This window comes from Myotis lucifugus, unplaced genomic scaffold (genome assembly GCF_000147115.1).
Source record: "Myotis lucifugus unplaced genomic scaffold, Myoluc2.0 scaffold_36, whole genome shotgun sequence".
In the NCBI taxonomy this organism is placed as follows: Eukaryota; Metazoa; Chordata; class Mammalia; order Chiroptera; family Vespertilionidae; genus Myotis; species Myotis lucifugus.
The window spans coordinates 2,026,104-2,040,613 of NW_005871084.1; positions in this window are offsets into that span (position 1 = coordinate 2,026,104).

A 14,510-nucleotide genomic window follows, 5' to 3' on the forward strand; every position below is an offset into this window, starting at 1 on the left:
CCATATTGTGGTATGTACTGTCTAAGCTTTTATTTGCACAAAAGGAGGTTGGGGGGGGGGTGAGACACTGAACACTGGAGGGACAGGGAGGGGAGGGAGGAAGAAATGAGAGAAACAGAAAGGAGGGAGATGGCAGAGAGAAGACACAAAGGGAGAGAGGAATGGAGGGAAAGAAGCTCATTCAGGGCCATTTTTTTTATTAAATTCTAACCCAAGGAAGCTGTGTACAGGGACTCCCCGTTTTCTCTTTCTGAAGCCCGAAGGCAAACCAAGATGCTGTGTCAATTACAGAAAAAAATCAATGAAGATGCTGTTCAGGAGTCCTTTTCACCATTCAGTGCGGATGGTATCCTTCACTTCCCAGCACTGATTCATTTACTTTCGGCCTCTCTGGAGGCTGCTGACATATTGCTATCTCTGAAGAATCAGAAGCAAAATCACCTTTGTTTCGCACTGCAACTTGTTCCTCTGTACAGTTTGTTACAGGAGCTGCCACATGACCTTGCTAAGCCTGTAGGACTGAAGGGCAAGACCTCGCTGGGCCACACCAGGGATTTGGGTGCCTTTTTCCACCAATCAGCATCTCCTCCAAGGTGTCCGGGGCCTCATAAGGCCTCCAGCCTGTAGGCTGAAAATCTCACATATTTTTACACCCTGTTCCCTTCATAGTATCTGTCCTGACTCTAATAAGTTAAATCCTACTCCTAGCACCCTCCCAGCCAATAGCATGATGGGAAAAGCCTTCCTAGAGAAGGCTTCCTCCAAGGCAATGCACAGATGAAGGAAGCGCAGGCATTACAACACAGGAAGAACACCCCAGGAGCGGGCCTCGTAGGTGAGGTATGCAGCACCTAACAGAGTGATTCATTTGTGCTAAGTAATGCCCTTCTCCTCTGGGCCCATTTTATATTTCAAACATTTCTAGGGAGGTCAAGCCTTCAGGCTCTATACTAGTTGCCTATTGCTGCCATAACACACTACCAAAAACATGACTTGAAACAGCACAAACTCCTTCTCTCACAGTCGTAGAGATCAGAAGTCTCAAATTGTCAGCAGGGCTGCATGCTTTCTGGAGGCTCCAGGAAAGGATTGGTTTCCTGGCATTCTCCTGGACTCCTGGCTATCTTCCTCCAATTTGAAAGTCACCGCATAGCATCTGCCAATCTCTGTGTCCCCGTGTCTCTCGCTCTCTCTCTCTCTCTCTCTCTCTCTCTCTCTCTCTCGTTCTCTCTCTCTCTCTCTTTGTCTCTCTCCCTCCCTCCCTCCCTCCCTCCATCATCACATCACCTTTTCTAACCCTGCTTCCTCTGTCACCTGTCCTTCTCTGTCTTTTATGCTCTTGCCTCCCTTTTATGAGGATGCTTGTAATTCCAGTGAACCAACCCCGACAATCCATTTCAAAATCCTTAAACTATCATTTATGCAAAGTTCTTTTTTGTAGAGGGCCCTCCAGGGAAGACACATGGCCATGCTTCCTAAAATATTGTCAGCTGAACCCAAGGTGACTGGCAGAGCCGAGCCTTGGATACACATCTAACCAAGATGGCGATGTGTTCTCAGCATTGACTCTTATCTTTGCTGCCCAGGTGTCAGGGAGTGGGTTTTTGAGATGTAGATCCAGTCAAGCACTAGGAATGCATAGGACTCTCCTCCCTCTGACTGGCCGCGCCCTGTGGGAGGGGCCCTGGGGTGGAGCCATGCCCTGGGTTCCTGACTACTCGTCATACCCACCAGCCAGGCCCGCCCAGAACTGATGTAACTTCCTGGTATTTGGGTATAAATTAAACATGCGGTTCTGGTGCTGGGCCCCCTGTCTGTCCCTCCATCAGAGGGCAGAAGCCCACCCAGACCCAGCTTCTTCTATTTTTGTGTCTTGTCTCTTTCATTTCTTCCTCAATCCCAAGCACCTCTACTCAAAGAATCGGTTCATTTCTCTTTCCGTGCTGGTCTCGGGAAGAGAGAATGTACCCCCATAGTCTCGTTTTTCATTCTTCCTTAGCCCTTGTCGCGTTCTACTCAAGATTCTTGAACCCCTGTGTTCTCTCTTTTGGCGCTGGTAGCGGGAAGAGAGAACCTACCCCCATACTTTTTGCCTTATAAGATGACAAACTCACGGGTTCTAGGGATTAGGACATGGACAATGGGGCTGGGGGCAGGGAATGTGGGGGAGGCGGGCAACATTATTCTATCTACCACATCCCCCCATGTTTAGTGACAGGGAATTATGCAATCCTATTTCTTCCCAGCTAGGTGACAGGGAAGAAAGCAGAGAAACTCAAGAGCTGGGTAAGAGAAGGCTGGGTACTAACAGGGGATAAAGAGTGCGGAAGAGGTAATGGTGGCATAGTAAGGATTTCAATGACCTTTTTCCTGATTTTATGTGACTAATATTAAAAAAAAAAAAAAAACCACACACACAGTCAATAGAACAGACCCCATTCACTGCAGATAATTCAGGAAAATAGATTAAACAAATTCTAGTATTTTTCTATAATGGAATATTATTCTGCCAAAAAAGGAATGAGCTACTGGTACATAGAACAACATGGTTGAATCTCAAAAAATATTTTGAGTGAAAGATAACAGACACAAAAACTGTATTCTGCATGATTCCACTTATAAGAAGTTCAAGAACAGAAAAACTGATATATACTGGGGAAAATCAGAACAGTTGTCCATGAGAGGTAGGAATTGACTGAAAGGAGGCACAAGGGAATGTTCTTGGTGACAGAAATGTTCTAAATCGTGATTGAGGTCAATGGTTGCACAGGAGCATACATTTATAAAATTGTATACTTACGGTCTATGCATGTCTCTGTATATAAACTTTGACTCACTTAAAAATTTTTAAAAATAGTTAAACATAGAGGATAGATTGAAAGACTTAAACATACAAGTACCAGTAATCAGACTTCTAGAAGAAGAAAACTGAGGCCAAGGCAATATTCAAAGAGGAAATGGCTAAGAATTGATGAGAGAGGGTGAATCCTCAGGCTGAAAGCGTACACCAAGTGCCAAGCAGAACAAACCAAGACAAACCCCCCTTAGACACAACATAGCAAAACTACAGGATATAAAAGTAGCAGTATAAATGCTCTCAGAGATGGAGTACAGGGTGGGGGCAGGCTAGAAGAGGACATGGGGGGGAAGAGGGGGACATATGTAATACTTTCAACAGTAAAGATTAAAAGAAAGAAAGAAAGAAAGAAAGAAAGAAAGAAAGAAAGAAAGAAAGAAAGGTTTCATATTATAAGTCTCTTTAAAAAGAAAATAAATGTTCTCAGAGAGAGATAGGGATAGATATACAGAGAGAGATTTTCTACAAAAATATGCTCGTTGAACTGACCTTAATCTTTTCAGTAACAACAATGGATGTCAGAAGACAACAACAACATCCTCAAAGTGCTGAAGGAAAATGTAATAAAAACCACATACTTTGCTAAATGGTCATTAAAGAACAAGGACAAAATGACATTTTAAAGGTACAAAAATTAATAATTTTTTTAAACCACCCAACACTCCCTTTCTGTATAAACTACTACAAAGGAGTTTCTTCAGCAAAAAGAAAAGTCAAATTAGAAGTAAGGTGTGGGCTATTCAATGAAGCCAGAAATGGTAAAACACATTGACATTAACTTTCATTAACTAGTAATTGTATCCAGTCAGAAAGACCTTTCGTTTTTATTTTAAAAGGTAAATAATATACAATAATATATTGAATGTTCATTGTAGAAACATTGAAAAATACAGAAAAGTATAAAGAAAATATAAAAACCACCCACAGTCTAGCACCCAGACATCACACTGCTGTTTCCACTGATTTGTATCCATCACTGAGTCCCTATGCCAATGCAAGATCTTCTCAAGAAGATTTTTTAAATAACAAACATTATTACTTTGAATGGATACAAATAAAATCTTTTGATTTATCTCTGTATTTTACTATTTTCTATAAAAATCCTTATGCATTTTTTTATGATTCACTATTTTGTTAGGATAAAACTCTGGCAAAGACAGTGCTAGGAAATTCTGACCATTGTGGCAAGGCCTGGCCTTGCGGAAGTAGAGGGGCCTTTTAGTTCCCCTCAAATGAAAGGCATTGGAGGAATGAAAGGCCAAGAAGTTATTTCAACCACAGTGGCAAGAATACATGACGGGAAAGGATAGTCTCTCCAACAAATGGTACTGAGAAATCTGGGCATCCACATGCAAAAGAATTAAATTGGACCCTATTTACACCAAACAAAAAAAATGAACTCAAAATGATTAAAGACTTAAATGTAATAAGTGAAACTATAAAACTCCTAAAAGAAAGCACAGGGAAATCTTCATGGCATTGGTCTTGGTACGTAAGGCCTGGATATGACACCAAAAGCACAGGCAACAAAAGCAAAAATAGACAAGTGGGGCTACATCAAACTGAAAAGCTCTGTGCAGCAGAGGAAACAACAGAGTGAAAAGGCAGCCTGTGGAATGGGAGAAAATATTTGCAACCATATACCTGATAAGGGGTTAATTTCTAAAATATATAAAGAACTCCTACAACTCAATGGCAAAGAAAACATACTAATAACTTGATTTTAAAAATGGGCTTAGGACCTGCATAGGCATTTCTCCAAAGAAGACATACAAATGGCCATCAGCTCTTTGAAAAGATGTTTAATGCCACTAATCATCAGGGAAATGCAAATCAAAACTACAATGAGATATCTCACAGTTGTTAAGATGATTATTTAAAAGGAAGGAAGGAAGGAAGGAAGGAAGGAAGGAAGGAAGGAAGGAAGGAAGGAAGGAAGGGAGGGAGGGAGGGAGGGAGGGAGGGAAAGGAAAGGAAGGAGGAAAGGAAGAAAGGAAGAAAAGAAAAGAAAAGAAAAGAAAAGAAAAGAAAAGAAAAGAAAAGAAAAGAAAAGAAAAGAAAAGAAAAGAAAAGAAAAGAAAAGAAAAGAAAAGAAAAAAAGAAAAGAAAAGACAAGTGCTATCCAGGATGTGGAAAAATTAGAACCCTTGTACACTGATGGTGGGGAATGCAAATAATGTAGCCACTATGGAAAACAGCATGGAGGTTTCTCAAAAACTAAAAATAGAACTACCATATGATCCAGTGATCCCACTTCTGGGTATATATCCAAAGGAATCAAAATTAGTATCTCAAAAAGACATTAGCCCTTTCATGTTCACTGTAGCACTATTCACAACAGCCAAGATGTGGAAACAACCTAAATGTCTACCAATGAATGGATAAATAAAATGTGGTATATTATATAATATATACACAATGGAATAGTATTCATCTTTTAAAATAAGGCAATTCTGCAATATGTGATAACATGGATAAACCTTGAGGACATTATGCTAAGTGAAACAAGCCAGTTGCAGAAGAACAAATACTGCATGATTCCACTTAAATGAGGTATCTCTAAAATAGTCAAACTCATAAAAACAAAGAATAAAATGGTTGTTGGGAGCTGGAGGGAAGGAAAAATGGGGACTTACTAAAATTTCATTTATGCAAGATGAATAAATGCCAGAGATCCACTATTCAAGACTGTGCCTATAGTTGACAATACTATATTTGTACACGTAAAAATTTTGTTATGATCCCAGATTAAGTGTTCTTATCATAATAAAAACTTTAAAATTTTTAATTTTTTAAAAAAGATGTTCTTGCCGAGGCCGGTTTGGCTCAGTGGATGGAGCGTCGGCCTGCGGACTGGGGGGTCCCGGGTTCGATTCCGGTCAAGGGCATGTACGTACCTTGGTTGCGGGCGCATCCCCAGTGGGAGATGTGCAGGGGGCGGCTGATCGATGTTTCTCTCTCATTGATGTTTCTGGCTCTCTGTCTCTCTCCCTTCCTCTCTGTAGAAAATCAGTGAAATATATTTAAAAAAAAAAAAAAAAAGATGTTCTTTTGCATCTGTGTCTTCCATGGACCAGCCAGCTGTCTGGGCTCCAGGATTCTCACATGAAACAATGGAATCAGCAGAGTTCATCAGTTCCTCACTGCTCTCACCTCAGTGACCTGGCACCACAGGCAGAGGCCCTTCTGCTCAGACCCCCCAATAGCAGCCCAGGCCCAGCCCCAAAGGGCTCGCCCCTCCCCCAGAAAAGGTTCTGTCTCTGACACAGTGGAAAATTCTCCCTAGTTCCAGCTTCCTGGGCAAGTGACACCCAAAAGCAAGAACTGCTTGTAGAGAGAAGTGAGACTGAAACCTCACACCTGGATGGGATCAGATTGCCCAGTGAAAACTGACTGCGACATGCAGGCTCTGCTCCTGGCCCAGGTGCTGTGTGGGAGCCAGGTCGGCTTGTGTCATGCTCACTCACTGGGCCGACCCAGGGGCCTGTCTCCTCTGCTTCTGACCCATCACACTAAACAGACCCACGGGTGGATGTTCCAGTACAGCCCTTCCCACAAGCAGACAGGAAAGGCGAATCCTCTGGGGTCTGGGAAGAGCCATAAAAGGATCTGTCGCAAAAAATCTGTTTTCAACTTAAAGATGCATGTTCTGTTTGTATCTTATTCCATGCTCCTACGCATTTGAGTGTAAAAATCTTTGCCCCATCTCTTGGTTTTACGTACCCTACCCCCAGCACATATGACACCCTCCCACAGAGGGTACCTGTAGCCTGGTTAGAGAAAGCCAGGGTCCCTAGGGACTCCTCCTCCCCTATCCTCTGTGCTTGCTTCTGGTCCCCAGTTTGGGGGCTCCTCCAGTTGTCCCTCCTGAATTCATACTTAGCTGTCTCAGGGTCAGCAGCATTGGAAGCTTCTTCAACCCAGACACCTCCCTTTGCTTCAGGGGAGTTCTTCCTGTTGCAACCCGATTGCCCAGCACCAGTGAGGAGAGGGGGATATCTGACACCACATCCCAAAGTTCAGTGCCCTCGGGGACAGTGTCAGATCAGACCACCCTGGCTAGACTCCTTCCCACAGGTGGGAAAGGGAAAATAAGACTCCCAGCAGAAGGACTCAATGTCTCCAAACTTAAGGTAATAAAGCATATTAGCAAAGTTGAGAGTTCAGGGAGATGAGGAGAATCCAGCAAAGAATTGAGAAGGAACAAATCAGTGAGGGAGGAAGAACACTCAGAGGAGTATGAAGTCCCTGAATCTAGAGACAAAATGTTCCAAGAAGGGAGCTAACATCTGTGTTGAATGATAGTCTAGTAAGCTTGGGAGTGGAGATGGACTATTAGAATTAGAAATAGGGAAGTCAACGGTGACCCTGGAAGGAGTGGGTTCTGTGGAAGGTAGAGACAAAAGCCTGACTAGAATGGACTCTGGGGAGAGTTGGAGACATCAAGAATAAACAACTCTTTCAAGTATACCATATCTCTTTGTTAGCTCTACTGTATATTAACTACACGGTATGGTATACGTAAAAGTTGCTTAGAGTAATCTGAAGCATTCTCACCACACCCAAAAATGATTCAACTATGTTAACTCCATGAGGTTATGGATGTGTCAATTATCTTGATCTTGGTAATCACTCTACAATAAATATGTATATCAAAGCATCACATTATACATTTCATTATAATTGTTGATTATTACTCACTAAAGTTAAAAAAGAATAGACAATTCTTTTGAGGAGTTTTGCTATAAAAAGAGACAGAAAGCTAGGGTAATAGCCGAAGGAGAAAGTGGGAGTCAAAAGAAGAATTTTTTTAAGATGGAAGAAATAAAAATATGTGGGTAAGCTGTTGGGAGTGAAGTAACAGAGAGCAACAATTTGATGATGCAGGAGAGAAGTGCTGAACCAATGCCCTTGAGAAGACAGGAGCAGACAGGGTCTAGTGCACAAGCACAAGGGCTAAGGACCTTGTCCGTATCATTCATCCCTGGATCACCAGAGCGTGGAACACTGCTTGGGCACACAGTATGCTCTCATTAAATATTTAGTGGATGAAGGCATAGTATCCAGGTGAGCTCCAAGATGCTAGGGGAATGCTAGAAAGTTATTACCTGGTTCAGGCATGAGGTGGGTAGGACCTTGGTTAAATGGCACAAAAGGAAAGAAAGAAACATATTCAGAAAAATATATTATTTTCAAAGGAGAAATATTAGTACTAACACTGATATTATTGATTATGGATGGGTGTTGCCAAAATAGTCTCATGCCGGTGACATTAAGAAAAACTGAACTTCTGTAAAGGAATTCACAGGACCTGGAATTGAATCTAGGAAGCCATTCATTGTCCAAGCAAGTTGGCTCCCAAAGTTACTCTGGTAGTTTCTCCATTTCTGCCAGTCAGTGCTCTCCACGTTCTCCCTCTATGTTCTAAGGGAACTACGAGACTTTCTCTGTGATCACCATATGGGCAGACAGCCAATGGGTGGGTGGACCCACTCCTGGTCCAGTCACTGCCCAGAACACAGCCTACCATGGCTTCCTCACCAGAGGCCATGGGCTGGGCAGTGTCAGCCAAATGGGGAGACCATGATGCAAGCTTGGATAAAAGAGAAAGAAAATGCAAAGCTGATTTACAGGAAGGGAAAGATGAGGCTATTGGAAGCAGGAAAACATTTAAAAGAACTATGCTGTAGGATGAAAGAAGATGATATGCTCAGTTTTGAACAGGTTCAGTTTGAGAAGATGGTGACACACCTAAGAGGTGGCATTAGAGGGCCAAGACTGGAGTGTGGATCAGGACTGTATACACAGACATGAGATTCAGTCAAGTAGCTGTGATCATTCATTCAATTATTGGGCATGTGACTATTGTAGGTTCTAGACCAGCGATGGCAAACCTATGACACGTGTGTCAGAGGTGACACGCGAACTCATTTTTTTGGTTGATTTTTCTTTGTTAAATGGCATTTAAATATATAAAATAAATATCAAAAATATAAGTCTTTGTTTTACTATGGTTTCAAATATCAAAAAATTTCTATATGTGACATGGCACCAGAGTTAAGTTAGGGTTTTTCAAAATGCTGACACGCTGAGCTCAAAAGGTTCGCCATCACTGTTCTAGACTATCCTAGGTCCTCCAGCTGTAGCAGTGAGCAGAATAAAGCCTCTGCTCTTGCATGGATTACATTCTAATGTCCAAGCTCTTCAAAATAAATGGCCCTTTACACAATCTCCCACATATCCCTGTACCTTGTGACCATACAGAGAAAAGAACAAGGCTGAAGTCATGTAAGTTGGGAAGACAAAACAAAGGCAGTGACAAAGAAAATAAGACAGGGAAGGCACTGTCATAGAAGAATAGGGAACCAAGAAAGTGTCATCTCATAGAAACCAAAAGAGGAGTGAGTTTAAAGACGGAATTAATGTCCAATGGATCCAGGCGAGTAGTTTAGAAAAATTTGACATGAGGGTGGCCATTGGTCTGCTTCTAGCAATGGTTTTGATCCTCACTGTGTATGAGACTCACCTGAGGAGCTTTAAGACATGCAGATGCCTGAGAATATTTGGATTACATCTCTCAGAGAAAGGGAGAAAAAGAGAAAGATCAATAAATCTTAAAAGTTAATTATTTATACAGAAATAAAAAAAGACACAGAGATGCATGATGCAATTGGCCTGGGATGGGGCCTGAGCACTGGCATTATATTTCAATCACCCAGGTGACTTAAATGTGCAGGTAGAGTTGAGAAACATTCCTTTAAATAAAGCAATTTTAGCAATAGAAGCTAGATTGCAGAGAATAAAAAAGAAGGGTCACTTTTTTTAAGGGGACAGACTAGCAGTCTTAACATCAGACATAGATGTTTAGCCTCAGTCTCCTGCCCTGCTGTGTGATTTAAGCTCCTTGTGTCTTATCTGTGAAATCAGGATAGAAATACTTGCTGTGCCCAATTCTCAGTTTCCTTGGGAGGTCAAGATGGGATAATAGATGTAAGAGTACTTTGAAAAAAACTGAAGTGCTATAAAAATGTAAGATTTATATGGTTGTCGGTTTTCCCCCCAAAGATGGCCCTAAAGATAGTGATTATCAACTGTAAAGTCCTACATGGGACCAGTGTCCCTTTCCACATGGAGCTTACACAGAGAGAGCCCTTTGATAAGTGTTCACAGCCACTACCTAAAGGTCTAATGCTGTATGCAGCTCTCGCTTTTTCACAGCTGGCCTTGCACAGGATCTATGGTAGAAGCCATTTCCATAGTCTTGCGAAGCCTACTTAAAATTGCTAAATACACACCCATCCAACATAAAACTAAAGAGTTGAAGGATGCTCCTATAAATATTAAAAAATCAGTTCAATGTTATAAGGTCCCTATTTACTTGTCAATCCTAATTGTTACAGAGAATGGGGAAAGCAGGTGAGAGGTTAAGAGATGCCTGTGAGTGCAGGTGATACTGCAGGATCACAAAAGCCGAATTCCCTGGCAGATGGAAAAGGACTGTCTAAGACAGCTGTGGGCAAACTACATCCCGCGGGCCGGATCCGGCCCGTTTGAAATGAATAAAACTAAAAAAAAAAAAGACCGTACCCTTTTATGTAATGATGTTTACTTTGAATTTATATTAGTTCACACAAACACTCCATCCATGCTTTTGTTCCGGCCCTCCGGTCTAGTTTAAGAATCCATTGTGGCCCTCGAGTCAAAAAGTTTGCCCACCCCTGGTCTAAGATATCCACCAAAACCAGCAGTAGAACTCAGTGACCACTGTGGGAACTACTCCAGGTACCTGGACATGCCTACCTATCCTATATAATAAAAGGCTAATATGCAAATTGTCCCCTGGACCAGGAGTTCAACCGGGAGTTTGACCAGGGGGTGGGGCCAGCCAGCCAACTGCCCACGGCCCCTCTCCCAGGCTGGCCAGGCCTGATCAGCCCTGATTGGGGTAGGCCGGCCGGACCCCACCCATGCACAAATTCGTGCACTGGGCCTCTAGTGTATAATATATCATGCCAGTCTCCAAGAAAAACAGCAACACTTTCAATCTTCTACATTCTGATTGCCCTTAAGGCAGCACCTGCCCCCAGGTGAGCAGTGGTACCGGTTTGTGGTGACTAAGTTCCAATAGGGAGGCTTTCTTTAATCATAGATGATCATAGGCATGAAGAGTAGTATTACAACATGCTCTCTACTCACTTTTGTTTAATGCTTTCCATCAGTAAAAATACAAGAAATACAATTCTTTGTTAAGGAAATAGCATACATAACAGTTGAGTTTCTTTTTTCTAATAAGCAGCTTGAACTCAGAACAAGAATAAAAAGATGGGCAAACTTCTACATAGAAATTAAGCCAGGTGTCAGATAACTGGTGTTAGCATCAGAGATATCGTGGGGAGGATCAGTTACCCTTCTCTCACCTCTGAGCTTGCCTGGCTCCTACTCCAGTTGCTATCAGGGAGAAAAGTGCTAATTACATTCTTGATCTGCCTGTAACTCCTAAGATACTCTCTGCCCAACCTCATCCGCCAATGGAAAGGCTTGCTTCAAAACTGCCCTCCTCAAAACAGAAGTACAGACACCCAAAGTCAGACATCCTCATCTTACACCACCTCCAACAGGACATAGGCACTTTTGCATGTAAAACTATAAAACAGAACAAAGTAGGATTCTGAAACTCAGACAAAAAGGATTCTTCACAAGTTTACATCAATCCTCTCATCCATTGAAAAGTCGCTTTCTTGTGTTCAAACATCCTTGTAAAAAGCTAACCATGAGGAGAAAGGGGTAGAAGCCAAGGTGGGTACCACATCCTTGGCTTTTGAAATGAGAAACATCCACTTCAAAGAAGCATCTTTCATGCCCCCGTTTTCAGACCCTAAGCTTCTGGCACGGGAGGCACCAAGATTTGGTGAAAAAAGAAATAATTGTGCAGACATTTGGTCCTATATTAATTGTTTTAATGTTGTAAACCTGTCCAAGTTACTTACCCTCCCTGAGTCTTTCTCCCATATCTATGGAATCAATGAAAACACTATCATATAGCATTATTATGAACACTAGAGGCCCAGTGCACGAAATTCGTGCACAGGGGGTGGTCACAATCCAGGACCACTGGCTCCTAACCGCTTGCCTGCCTGCCTGCCTTATCGCCCCTAACCACTCACCTGCCTGCCTGATTATCCCTAACCCCTGTGCCTGCCTGATCGCCCCTAACCTCTCGCCTGCCTGCCTGATCGCCCCTAACTGCTCGCCTGCCTGCCTGATCACCCCTAACCACTCGCCTGCCTGCCTGATCACCCCTAACCACCTCTGCCTGCCTGCCTGATCACCCCTAACCACCTCTGCCTCCGCCCCTGCCACTGCAGCTTCATCCGGAAGGATGTCCAGAATGACATCCGAAAGGTTGTTCGGTTGTCTGGTCTAATTAGTATATTACGTTTTTATTATTATAGATGACTTGATATAGATGTTCGGTTGTCTGGTCTAATTAGTATATTACGTTTTTATTATTATAGATGACTTGATATAGAACATGGAGTACAGGGAAGTCCAGTGAATGCTTATTCCTGTGAATTCCCCATGAACAGGACAGAAGAAATTCCAGGTAGGGAATGCTTATTCCTGTGAATTCCCCATGAACAGGACAGAAGAAATTCCAGGTAGGGATCTGTGCTTATAATTGGGAGGGGGGTGGGGGTCAAGAGCCTGGGAAGGGAATTCTTGTTCGTCTCTCCTTCAACAGTTCCTACCATTTCCTCTGTGGAAGGAACACTCTTCAATAAATCAGCAGGCAGTAGTGCAACCCTTAAAATTAGATGGAAATTTTACCATTTTCTGTTGTAATATACAAAAAGTGTTTTTTTTCCCTGCTCTCAAAGATATGTTGTTGACAATTACAGTTTCAGAAGCACGAGGGACAAATAACTCCCCAAAAACTCAAGATGAAGGCTAAAATTAGATTTCTTGTTAAAACACCTCCCCTGACAGTACCTAGGCAATGTTACTGCACCTGCTCTAACCGTGGGTGATTTCCTATACCTACAGTCAGTGCAATAAAGGGGCACAATAGACATAAGAATAGCTTAAAACTTAACTGTAAGATTATTTTTCAAGTAGCTTCTCCAAGTATAATACCTTAGCTTCTAGAAAAAGTAATTGCTGCAAACATTTGAAAAGTCAAAATTCCATGCAAGGACCCAGGAGATTAACACAATTGAACATAATAGCTCCTTCCAAACCATTTCCTAGGGACTGGGCCTCAAAAAAAGCCTTAAGATAGTGTTCCAGATATATTGTACTTATTCAGTGAAGAAAAGGCTATTTGAAGTTCCTGTGTTCCTTTCACACAGAAATACTTCCCTGAGCTTTAAGGGAAGCATTCATCTGTAGGTGCAAAATTTCTCAGCTTCGAAGAAAACCTAATCGTTGCAAACATCTGAAATGTTAAAATATTATGCAAATGTCTTTTGTAAAGGTACAGACAAAAACCTTGAAATAAACATCATTTCACACTGGCCTCAGAATTTATGTTTAAAAATTAACATATATGCCGTGGATGCACAGAGCATCTCTGAGCGGCAACAGTGGTTATCTCTACAGAGATAAAGATGGGAGGGAGTTTTATTGCTCAGAGTGCACCCCTCCTGTGCTTTATGTTTTGTCCTAGCTTAGCTAACCAATTAATTTAATTAAATGTGGTCTCTTCGATAGGCAAGCCAACTCATGCATCCCAGTCCAGGTGGATGACCTTTCTCTCCAATCAGTCCTGGAGACCGACCTTCGCCCAAGCCTGGACCTCAGGTACAATGTAGAGCAAAGAAGTTCCCTGCCTTCTTTCCACCCTGAGCATTAGCAGTGCTGGCACTAAATGGTACAGTGAAGGTAAGATGCTGTCTCCTGACTGTCCCCAGCAGATGGCTGGCCCTCCATCCTGAGGCTCCAGCCCTACCAAGCATTCTCCCAGCCCCAGAGAAGTCCACTGCTTTTCAGATATATCACTCTGGTCTTTGTCTGGTTGTCCCCACCTCTCCACCCTTGTGACTAAATGGCTTTTTCAAAGAGCCTAGTATATACACTCTCTCTTCAGTAACACCACAATGATGAAGGGAGAAGATTTAAGCCCCTCTTCCTCTGGACCCTGGAATACCAATGGAATACAAGGCAGTCACTACCTGTGTGACCTTGGCAAATTACTTACCCTCTCTGAGCCTTAGTTTTTCATTCTTGAAACGGTGGCAGTCCTTATATCCTCAAAGGGACACAAGAAAGAATGGGCTCAGTTATATGAGTTGCCTAATATAATACCCAACACATAGTAGGTATGCAATAAATATGAAATGACATCATCATTATCAGTAGTATTAAGTGGTTCTCACTGCTAAAGGATGATGCTTTCAAACTTCCCAGGCGCACACACATTTCCAGCTCTCTGTCCTAGGACCTGCATGCAAGCAGTATGCAAAAGCAGAAACCTTGAGCCAACACTTAACATCAGTTCCTTCAACTATAAAGTGAGGATAAGTATATCTTCCTCACCAGATCAGGGCAAAGATTACCAATAATGTTTAAAAAGCAGCTGGCCCAAAAGAGCTCGCTATATCTTGGCCACTTTTACTTTACTCCAAGGGGGCTTATCTGCCGCTGGCTCCAACAT